Here is a 9,460-nt window from a genome sequence, read left to right on the forward strand (position 1 = left end):
CCACACACATTGAGGAAGGCCACCATCCATGATGGTGGTGGGCGAGGTGGGGGAAGACGATGTTGTGGAATACTACACGCCATGAATCTCATAAATAATAACTTGGTTTAATCCGCATAATTTGCCTATGCCCATATGAACACCGTACCAGCAACGCGTAGTAGAGGAACATGTGATTGGCAGCCCTTGGTGGTGCCTGGGTGGTGGAACACCAACCTTCTTTTTGTCCCATCTAAAACTCTGTGCATTTAACCCGTTTTGATTTCTAATGAAATATTAATGAACTTGTGTTCACATTTCATCCCTGCTCACCCCTTTGATTCCTCCTCCAAATTCTACTTTACTATGTGTGTACACATATCAACAAAATATGTATTTCATACATGTGTATAATTTTTTTGGTAAGCTATAATCCTCTTTAGCCCATCCCCAAAACACCAGGCTTTTAATAAAACAAAAAAAAAACAATTGCCTGAGACAAGTGCAAAATAAGTAAATTATTCTCTTCATTTAAACAGATTAGAAGTGGAAGAGAGAAAACAGATAGAGAGAGAGCAAGATTATATTTTGTATAAGATTACATGTGTTTGGAATACCTAGAAAGCTTTACAAAGCTCCACAATCCATTGCATAGTGAGGTATCACATGAACATTTGGAGGAAATTCCTTTAGATATTCGTCGAGGATAAACCTATGTTTTGTTGGGGTAGTTGATTGCTCGGTATGTTGTTCAACATATTCTCTCTAGGTTCTGTGTTGAGTACTTTATTATTTATTGCTGCTTCTTAAAGATTTGTGTGGAAACATGACAGGGATAAGGGGTGATAAAGAGTCAATTACTTAACGTAAACAATTGTGGGATTAAATATGAATTGTTTTAAGATTAATAGCAATCTACACATGGAATTGAGATTTATAAGGTGTCATTCAATCACAACATTCGACATCCTTTGTCCCCATAAGTAGTGAATAAGTTGCAAACGGGGTATAGTTGTGACATACATATGTACATTGGGGAATATGTAAACTGATGTGAATGGCTGAGTAGTTTACTCCAAATAATTAACAAGGCCTAGGTCGAAGAGATTGGCTAATAGGCCCAACAGATAGACTAAGAGATACGCTGTAGCAACAACAACATCGAATTAATAATACAAATATAAAATTATAAGATAAACTCAAATATAAAGTAGAGTATCACCAAGCAAACAAATCAAATAATACGTCGTAACATTTCGCAATATGTCGTGAGTTCATATTAACTGTGGCCAAAAATAGAAGGAGTTATCATAGGTGCATCAATTTGGTACAAGTACTTATTATTGACTTACAATATCCAGGACAAAAAACTGGGATGGTCGGTCCCCCATAGAACCGTACCTCCCGATTTTTAGTATTTTGTAAGTTTTAGTCACAATGACCAACCGAAATGACAGAAATTTGGTGTTTAGTTTTCGGCAGAGGTACAAAACATTCCAACAGAGAATTATGGGTGTAGGTCCACGTTTTAAAATAGCCCCCCTAGAACGGTACCTCCCAAATGTTCGGTATTTTGAAGCTTTTAGCCTCATTACTACACCTTAATGGCTGAAAATTGGTATTTAGTCTTCGTTGGGGGTAGAAAACTTTCACCATGAAATTTGCCGGTATAGGTCCACGCCTTCATATAGCCCCCATTGGACGGTACCTCCCGATTTTCGGTATTTTGAAGGTTTCAGCCTCATTATCACACCGAAATGGTTGAAAATTGGTATTTAGTCTTCGTTGGGGGTTTATAGCTTTCCACCCATAGAACCGTACTTCCCCATTTTCGGTATTTTGAAGGTTGTGGTCTCAATATCCACCCGAAATGACTGAAATTTGGTGTTCAGTCTTCATATTTTTTGTGAATACATCAAACTTTTGTCTTTAAATATGAGAAATTTCCTTTAAAAACGTTTTTGACCAATTAGTGGTCAAAAACAGCCCATTTTTTGTAAAAAAAAATCGAATTTTGACTTTCGCTGTTCACCATATTTTTTATACCCTCGGCATTTACGCTAACTAGCTATATACACTTTCATACCGGCAAAATGTGCCTCATCGAAATAGTCGTTTTAGACCCCAAATATGTTTGGACGAAATCCGTTTCAGACAATTTGGAGTCGATTTAGCAATGTCCGTCCGTCTGTCTGGCTGGCTGGTGCGCACGATAACTCTCGAACGGATGAGCCGATTTGGTCCAAAATTTGGCTTTCGTAATATTTTGTCCAAACTTAGTTTAAGTTCGAAGATGGGCCATATCGGTCCACTCCTTCAGGTACCTCCCCCACAAAAGTTCGAAAATGTTCGGAAAATTTGTGCGACAGATAACTCTTGAAAGGAGTAACCGATTTGGTCCGTACTTTGCACATCGTTAAATTTCCAATATAGAGTCCATATTGGCCATCGGTTCACTCCTTCGGGTACCTACCACACAAAATTTCGAATAAGTTCAGTTTAGGACCTGCTCTCAGATCGTTTTGATTTTTGTTGTAGCAACTTGTATTTGCTGCCCCCTTACCAAGGTACAATTTTTATCAGGGGCAAGTCCATACTTCCTGAAAAAAAAAGTTGTAAAAATTCCCGATGGCACAATGTGTAGTGGTTGGAGCGCACGATAACTCTCGAACTGACCTGTCGATCTAAAATTTGGCCATCGTAATATTTTGTCTGAACTTAGTTATGTCCGAAGGTGAGACTTATCGGTCCATTCCTTTAAGTACGTCTCCCACAAAATATTCGGAAAAAATTTGCCCACGATAACTTCTGAAGGCAATAATGGATTTGGTTATTTCTACGAGACTTATATCAGGCTTGAATATAAGCTATATGTGTCAACTCCTTCAGGTACCTCCCACACAAAATTACGGAAAAATGCACTTTAAGGGCTGCTTTCGAATCGTTTTTATCTATGTTGTAACAACTTGTATTAGCTGCCCCCATTACGACGGTGCAAGTTTTTTTCAGGGGCAAGTCCATACTTCCTGAGAAAATAGACTGAGAGCTTTTAAAATCCCAATGGCACTATGCGTACGATAACTCTCGGACGGATCAGCGCATTCGGTCCAAAATTTGGCCTTCGAAATATTTAGTCCAAACTAAGTTTAAGTTTGAAGATTGGCACTATCGGTGCGCACCTTCCGGTAACTCCCCCCACCCCCAAAAGTTAAAAAAATCACTATAATAGTACACGCTAAATCTGCTGAACGGAGCACCCAGACCTTGGATCTAATATGTTGTCCAAATGTAGTTTTACTTCAGAAATCGGTCTTTTAATAATGGTACCTCCCCCACAAAAGTTCAACATTTTTGTTTAAGGGCAGTTTCTTTGTGGTCCTGTTTAAGCAATTTTATGTTTTTCGTGGGCTTCCTTCTTCCTGACATCGTGGCCCAAAACCTCTAAATTATATGGTGACTAACTGAAATTCGATATAGTCAAGAGATGGACGTTTCAATTGACACAGGCTGAGACTATATCTCTGTCGGCAAAGCCTGATACTTTTTTACTTGTTAATGGGTATTTTTAAAAGTCTCTCGTTCAAAAGCAAGATTATTACGTACTTAATAAGCTAACAAAAATATATGACGATCGGTCCATTCGTTTTCGAGCTATAGCCAACACCCCAAAACTCTCTGTTAAAAAGGGGTTAACCCCTGAGTGAGGTGGTCACTGAAAAAGAGAAATAACATGTTCTTCTGCAAACCTCTGCAGCTGGAACCTTTATACATTTGAAGTACATTTTTTCCCACTCCACTAATTTTAAAATTTGGTTCACAAAATTGGTGTACTAAGTACCACTGTACTAAGTAGCTGTAAACACCATATGATCACTATTCACTTCCAAACAAAATTAAATCCATGTTTATTACATCCAAAGCTACTGCAAAAAATTACTTTAGAACGATAAATAACTTTAAATATTAAATTATTGGAGCATAATAAAAGTTATTAATTTTAGTAAAATAAGGACAAAAATACATATTTCCAACAATTATCGGATTTGAACCTTCACATAATTCAAATTCCTTCAAATTGAAATGTTTACAATCAATTCTTATCAATAAATTTGTATTCCGAAGTACTTGATTTTGACCATTTTTGGCCGCGGTCGTGACACTGTGTGTCGTCGTTACCTCGCATTCCTTAGCAACAACATCAATGCCAAAGTAGATCATAGGGAATGCTACCTACTACAATAATAGCATGTCGTCTGAATGTCATTATCCTCCCATATTTTAATAACATCGTCTCGGCCAAAACTATCCCCGCAGCACAAACTAAACCCGTCATGTAATCTACCATAATGGACATCGATTAGGACGTTGGACAACAACAAATCTCAACTATTTGTGGGAGACCTGAAGACAAACTGTACTGCATCGTGCTGGGCGAACATATTTCCATCGCGTCGTCTACATCAGAATACGATACTTGCAGCAGTTAACACCATATTTTAATCTTCCGGGATAAGATTGAAAAAGTAGTGAAGTTCATGAGTCGTCAGAAGTTCTTGGTCGCACCGGTGCAAGAAACCAAGCTAAAGCACTATAGGCCCAAATCCATTTTTTCTGACTAAAACTGTTTCTATGACTTTTTTGTATTGGTGTTTATCTGTATTCATAATCACCCATGGTAATCACCAAAGGTAATAGAAATACCCAGCTGACTGAACTGGGCTGTAATGTTAGTGTAAAATTCCGTACGACATTTTATATTTTTTTTCTATTTTCGATATATACATATGAGGGATATACATATATTTTTTGAGGAAAAAATATATCATGCAGAAAAACAACTATTTTCCATAGAGACTTCTTCATATCAATTACATGTAACCTCCTCCAAGTCAGAATGACGTGCCGCACTCTAACACACTGCTTATGGAGGTGGGACAACATTTGTTAATATGTGTGGTATTCTGCTAAATTTGAAAAAAAAAATGAAGCCCTTATAAACATGGGGTTTTTTTTATTTCAAAAACAAAAGATTCGAACACCTTCTCCCTTTTCAATGATATTCCAGCAATCCCAAACATTTTTTGCAAGAATTCTACTTTCTGCGAGAAACTAACCATTTAGTGGAATGATATGGAAACATGCAAATTGAAAACAGAATGAATTTACATTCATGTTTTTCAAAATATTCAATCAAAAGTATAAAATATTAGTTTTTTTAAATTGCAATAAATTATATATGTACATTTCCTTGTTTTGTTTACATATACCGATGACACTAACATTAAGCGGCCCATACACTATCAAATTTTGATGTCAATATTTGTAGTAGTATGCGAAAATTTTTCAAAATATGAGAAGGTGTGTGTGAATATTATGGATTGAGGAAAATCAAAATAATTTTGATTTTCAAAATGAAACCCAGCCATGGCACAATTACCCAGGTAGTGGCATCGTAAAATTTTGAATATGTTATGTCAAAACTTTCTTTATGTTGTTGGGGAAATGACAACAAAAATATTTTTTTATAAGGGGATTTGACTTTTCATATTCGATCAGCTGGTGTGATACCACTACCTGGTAGTTCTGTCATGAACCCAGCCAATCCGATGAATGGTTTATTTTCAAATTGTCAAAAAGCAATTCTGAAAAAAGAACATTGTGTTTGTGAAGAAATGAAAAAAAATATGTTCATTAATTTTTAGAGGAAGATCTGAAAATTACCGTTGCAGATTAAAGGCTGATGAAATGCTTTGCTACACACTTATCAAGCACACACGTACGTAAGGGGTTCATCGGCTGGAAAAGCCAATTTCTATGTGGTTGTTGTTGAGCTGTATTTGTTGTAGTATTTACTTTACCTTGTTTGTTCTACTATGATAATAACCGTCACAAAATATTAATTCAGAATAATTTTCACCCAAAATTTGCCCAAAACCGTTAAAATACATTAAACAGGGTAATCGCACTGTTAATCATTTTTGGTACGAAGGGTTTGTACCTTCTAAGAAGTCAAAATGTAAAATTACAGGCAAATCAGCTTAAAAATGTGGCTACAATTGTCAAAATATCATAAATTGGGGGTACCCTTAATGGGTGCTAACATCCAACGTGGACCTATGTGGAAAATTTTTAGTGTAGAAATTTTCTGGACATTCAAAATAAAAATTCCAAATTCCAAATTTTCAGAAAAATCGGTTCAAAATTGTGTGTCCTAGACATACGTTTGTACCAGCTGAATACCAAATATTTCGGAATTTGATGCAAGATGAAAAAATTATGCTTCCTTTTTCAAAATTATCCAGCAAAAGAGAGCGTGTTTGGAGTGATTTTTGGAGAGTTCTGTGACTGAGAACTTGCAAATTTTGCTGGGAAAATTTGTCGCGTAAAAATTTGTAAGTTCGGCCTTTTCGGACTTTTAATCAGCTGTTCAATGTAAACAACTTGAAATGTTAACATTTTTGACTAAGAAAATTTCACAATTTCAATTTTTTTTATTTTAAAGCGTTGTAGATAGGATTACTGCTTCAAATAAGTCAAATGCAATTTTAAAATTCATGTTTTTGTTCCATTTGTTTTAAAATATCAAAAGAAACAAAAGCAATTTTCATACATTTTCAGAAACAGCTGACTTTCTTGCAAGTTTTTGCAAAATGTTGTTCAATAACTTTCTGCAATTTTTCTTGCTTGAGAGAGTAAAATTCACCGAGAGAGGTTGCTGGAACTGACTGAGTAAATATTGCTGGGAAAGTTATCGTATGCACCTATTATCAGAAAATATTGCACACTCAACACAAATCTCAACTTTGACAACTTCTCGTCTAACGGTAAATACAAATTTAGAATAAACAATATTTTGGATTGGAATCGAAGTATATTGCGAAGAAAACAACAACAAAAATTACTTTTGACCAAAGAATTCACATTGGCGACCAATGTGTGTTGTGATGGAAAGAGCGTTCTAAGGAAAGAGCGCACCAGTACTCGAGATTATAGGTCTAACATCAGCTCGCTATTGGAAGGCAATATCCGCCTATTAGGTAATGGCGTTAACAGAGGAAATACATACATATATGCGTTTTGTACATTGATGAGGATTATGCCCCTCCAGAATTAGCGGAGAGTGCCACTGTTCGCCAGACAAAACTATCGTTTCATTTCTAAACTAGTAATATCTTTTTTTTTCAAAACTATAATTTCATTTCTAAACTCGTAATATCTTTTGGGCCAGACCATTTCCAATTGTAGATTGCCCGACGATAGCACCACCTCTGAGCGTCCAATTCTACGGTGGCGGGTTCTTCGATACCGGATGGTCCCGAAACCAAATAGCACCCGTGTTTCGGCCAACGCACTATAGGCAATTAAGTAAGATAAAGCATAGAATCTTTTTTTAACATTTTTTATTTTGTCTTCAAAATTTTGATTTTAACTTCGAATTATACCGCGAGTTTTGAATATTTTTTAAAACAAATTACACATCCATAGAATTTGCATGTTCTTTCTTCGAATCAAATTAGAAAACTCGCGTTATTAAAAGTGCAAAAATCGATTTTTTGCCTAAAAACCTGCCCAAATTACCTATAGCGCAACGGCTGCCACCTCAGTGTACATATGTTTGTAGTTGTATTGTTTTTTCCGTGTTGTGAGTAGCATATCGCGGACCGTACCAGGACCAAATTGGATGTGATCGGTGTGTCACATCCGTATCCATCAGCCTCACCTTCGGCGAAATGCAATATATATCGGGAACAGGTGCATCTCAGGGGATATGCATCTCTGGGACTATGTTGTTGAGTCATCGTCGACATGAAAATTCGAGACTCTCTCGCAGTCCCCCAAACAGTCGTTGCTGTTCCATACTCCCTGGAAATGCATCATTTTTGCAATCATCACAGAAGATGGGGAACTAGCTTTCCTCTTACAACAGTCTGTTCAATACAGTGCTATCTCGTATGAGCCCGATAGGTACATGGAATGTATGGGGGTTAGCAGTCAAGTGTGGCACTGCCGAGGTAGAGTTGCTTAACATCCCGCCGATAAATGGCTGTTCTCCATGTTATTGGCTCAACATTAGCCCGCATTTGGATGGTCATAATTGACTTGTCCGAGGGAACTTTAATGCAGATTATTATCTCTAGAGTGAAACAGGGAGTTCCACATGGTGGGTGATCTCGGGATCTGCTTAATCTCCACCTTTCCTGTATTCCACATTCTCCGAACGGCATAGAGATCGTTACATATGCGAATGATTGTACGATATTGGCGTCGGGTACCTTCCCTAATGTCATTTGTGAAAGTCTGAATTGCTATCAATCTTATCTCCGCACTAGACATATGAGAGAAGTGAACACAGAACTAAATACCCTGGTCGATGATAACCGAATTTCGAACACTAACTATGCCAAGATTCAAGGGGTAACTTTCGATATTATGTTAACTTCATCCGCTCATATCACAGCAATCTACGACAAGCTGAGATGTAGGATAAAGGTCATCAGGTCCTTAGCCGCCTTCACTTGTTGTGCAGTATAAAGAATCCTTCTAGACCATATATAACGCGTAAAACATTCAAAACATAATGTCATACTCTCGTCATTGATATCACCGTACAAAACATCTGTACAGCATGCGGCACAGGACCGAAGATGGAGCCAGAACCGGATTAAGTAAGAAAACGAACAAACATACCATATGCGTTTACAACAATAACAACATGAGGCTAGAACTTTGTGCATACTCTTCCTTAGTAAAGCTGATACCATCGTGTCTATGGGTCTCGGACACTTCTATTTTTTAAAGATTTACAAACTCACTTTTATTCGTAGTTATTGAATAGCAAAAAAACATCCGATTCTACTTTTTTATAAAAAAAAACTATGTACTTACTTTGTTATCACTATCTGTTGTATTGCCAGATCCAAAACTGGCTAAGGAACATCTGTCGTGATCATTTTCAGTCAATGGATCATCTAAATCACGTGAAGAACGCTGTGATGAACCCGAATTCTTGGCTGGTGATTTTGGCAGGGTAAGTGAGGTGCCAGAGAAGCATGATTCTTGCATAACTTCACGCAGTTTTTTGGTCCAAATCTGGAAGACGGAAAGAATAAATATGAATAAATAAACAATGTATTAAAGAAAGAGAAAATAATGCTTCAATACGAGGTCCTATTTTTACGTCGTTAATGGGGATCGGAAATTTACGCAATAGAATTTTCGGCCTTGATCAAGAGCATTATTACTCTGATCATTAGTATATTGACATCATAGTATATTGATCTTTTTTTTAATAATAATTTGACCTTTGGCCAACTCAATATTAATTTTATTGAAAAACTTACCTGTTTGGTTTCTAAACTATTAGCTTTAAGTACAATGCGACAATCAGACAGCATTGGTGATCTGCCAGTCCAAACGGCAAACTTGGTTTCATCGCCTTCAATGTGTTCGGTTATACCGAGATCTAAAAGAAAAGAAGAAA

The 9,460-nt window shown here is 36.8% G+C and overlaps 1 protein-coding gene across 1 annotated transcript in view; it reads right to left on the minus strand.

Moving 5' to 3' along the window:
• The window catches only part of LOC141401180 (RNA-binding protein 45-like), a 53,855-nt gene extending 44,854 nt beyond the window's left edge, over positions 1 to 9,001 (minus strand). The window contains exon 1 of the mRNA XM_073981122.1: positions 8,866 to 9,001. The gene's annotated coding sequence lies outside the window, so the exon portion shown is untranslated. The remainder of the gene's footprint in view (positions 1 to 8,865) is intronic.
• Between the last annotated feature and the right edge of the window lie 459 nt (positions 9,002 to 9,460).

This window comes from Musca autumnalis, unplaced genomic scaffold, assembly GCF_047663935.1.
Source record: "Musca autumnalis isolate F117 unplaced genomic scaffold, ASM4766393v1 scaffold_4, whole genome shotgun sequence".
In the NCBI taxonomy this organism is placed as follows: Eukaryota; Metazoa; Arthropoda; class Insecta; order Diptera; family Muscidae; genus Musca; species Musca autumnalis.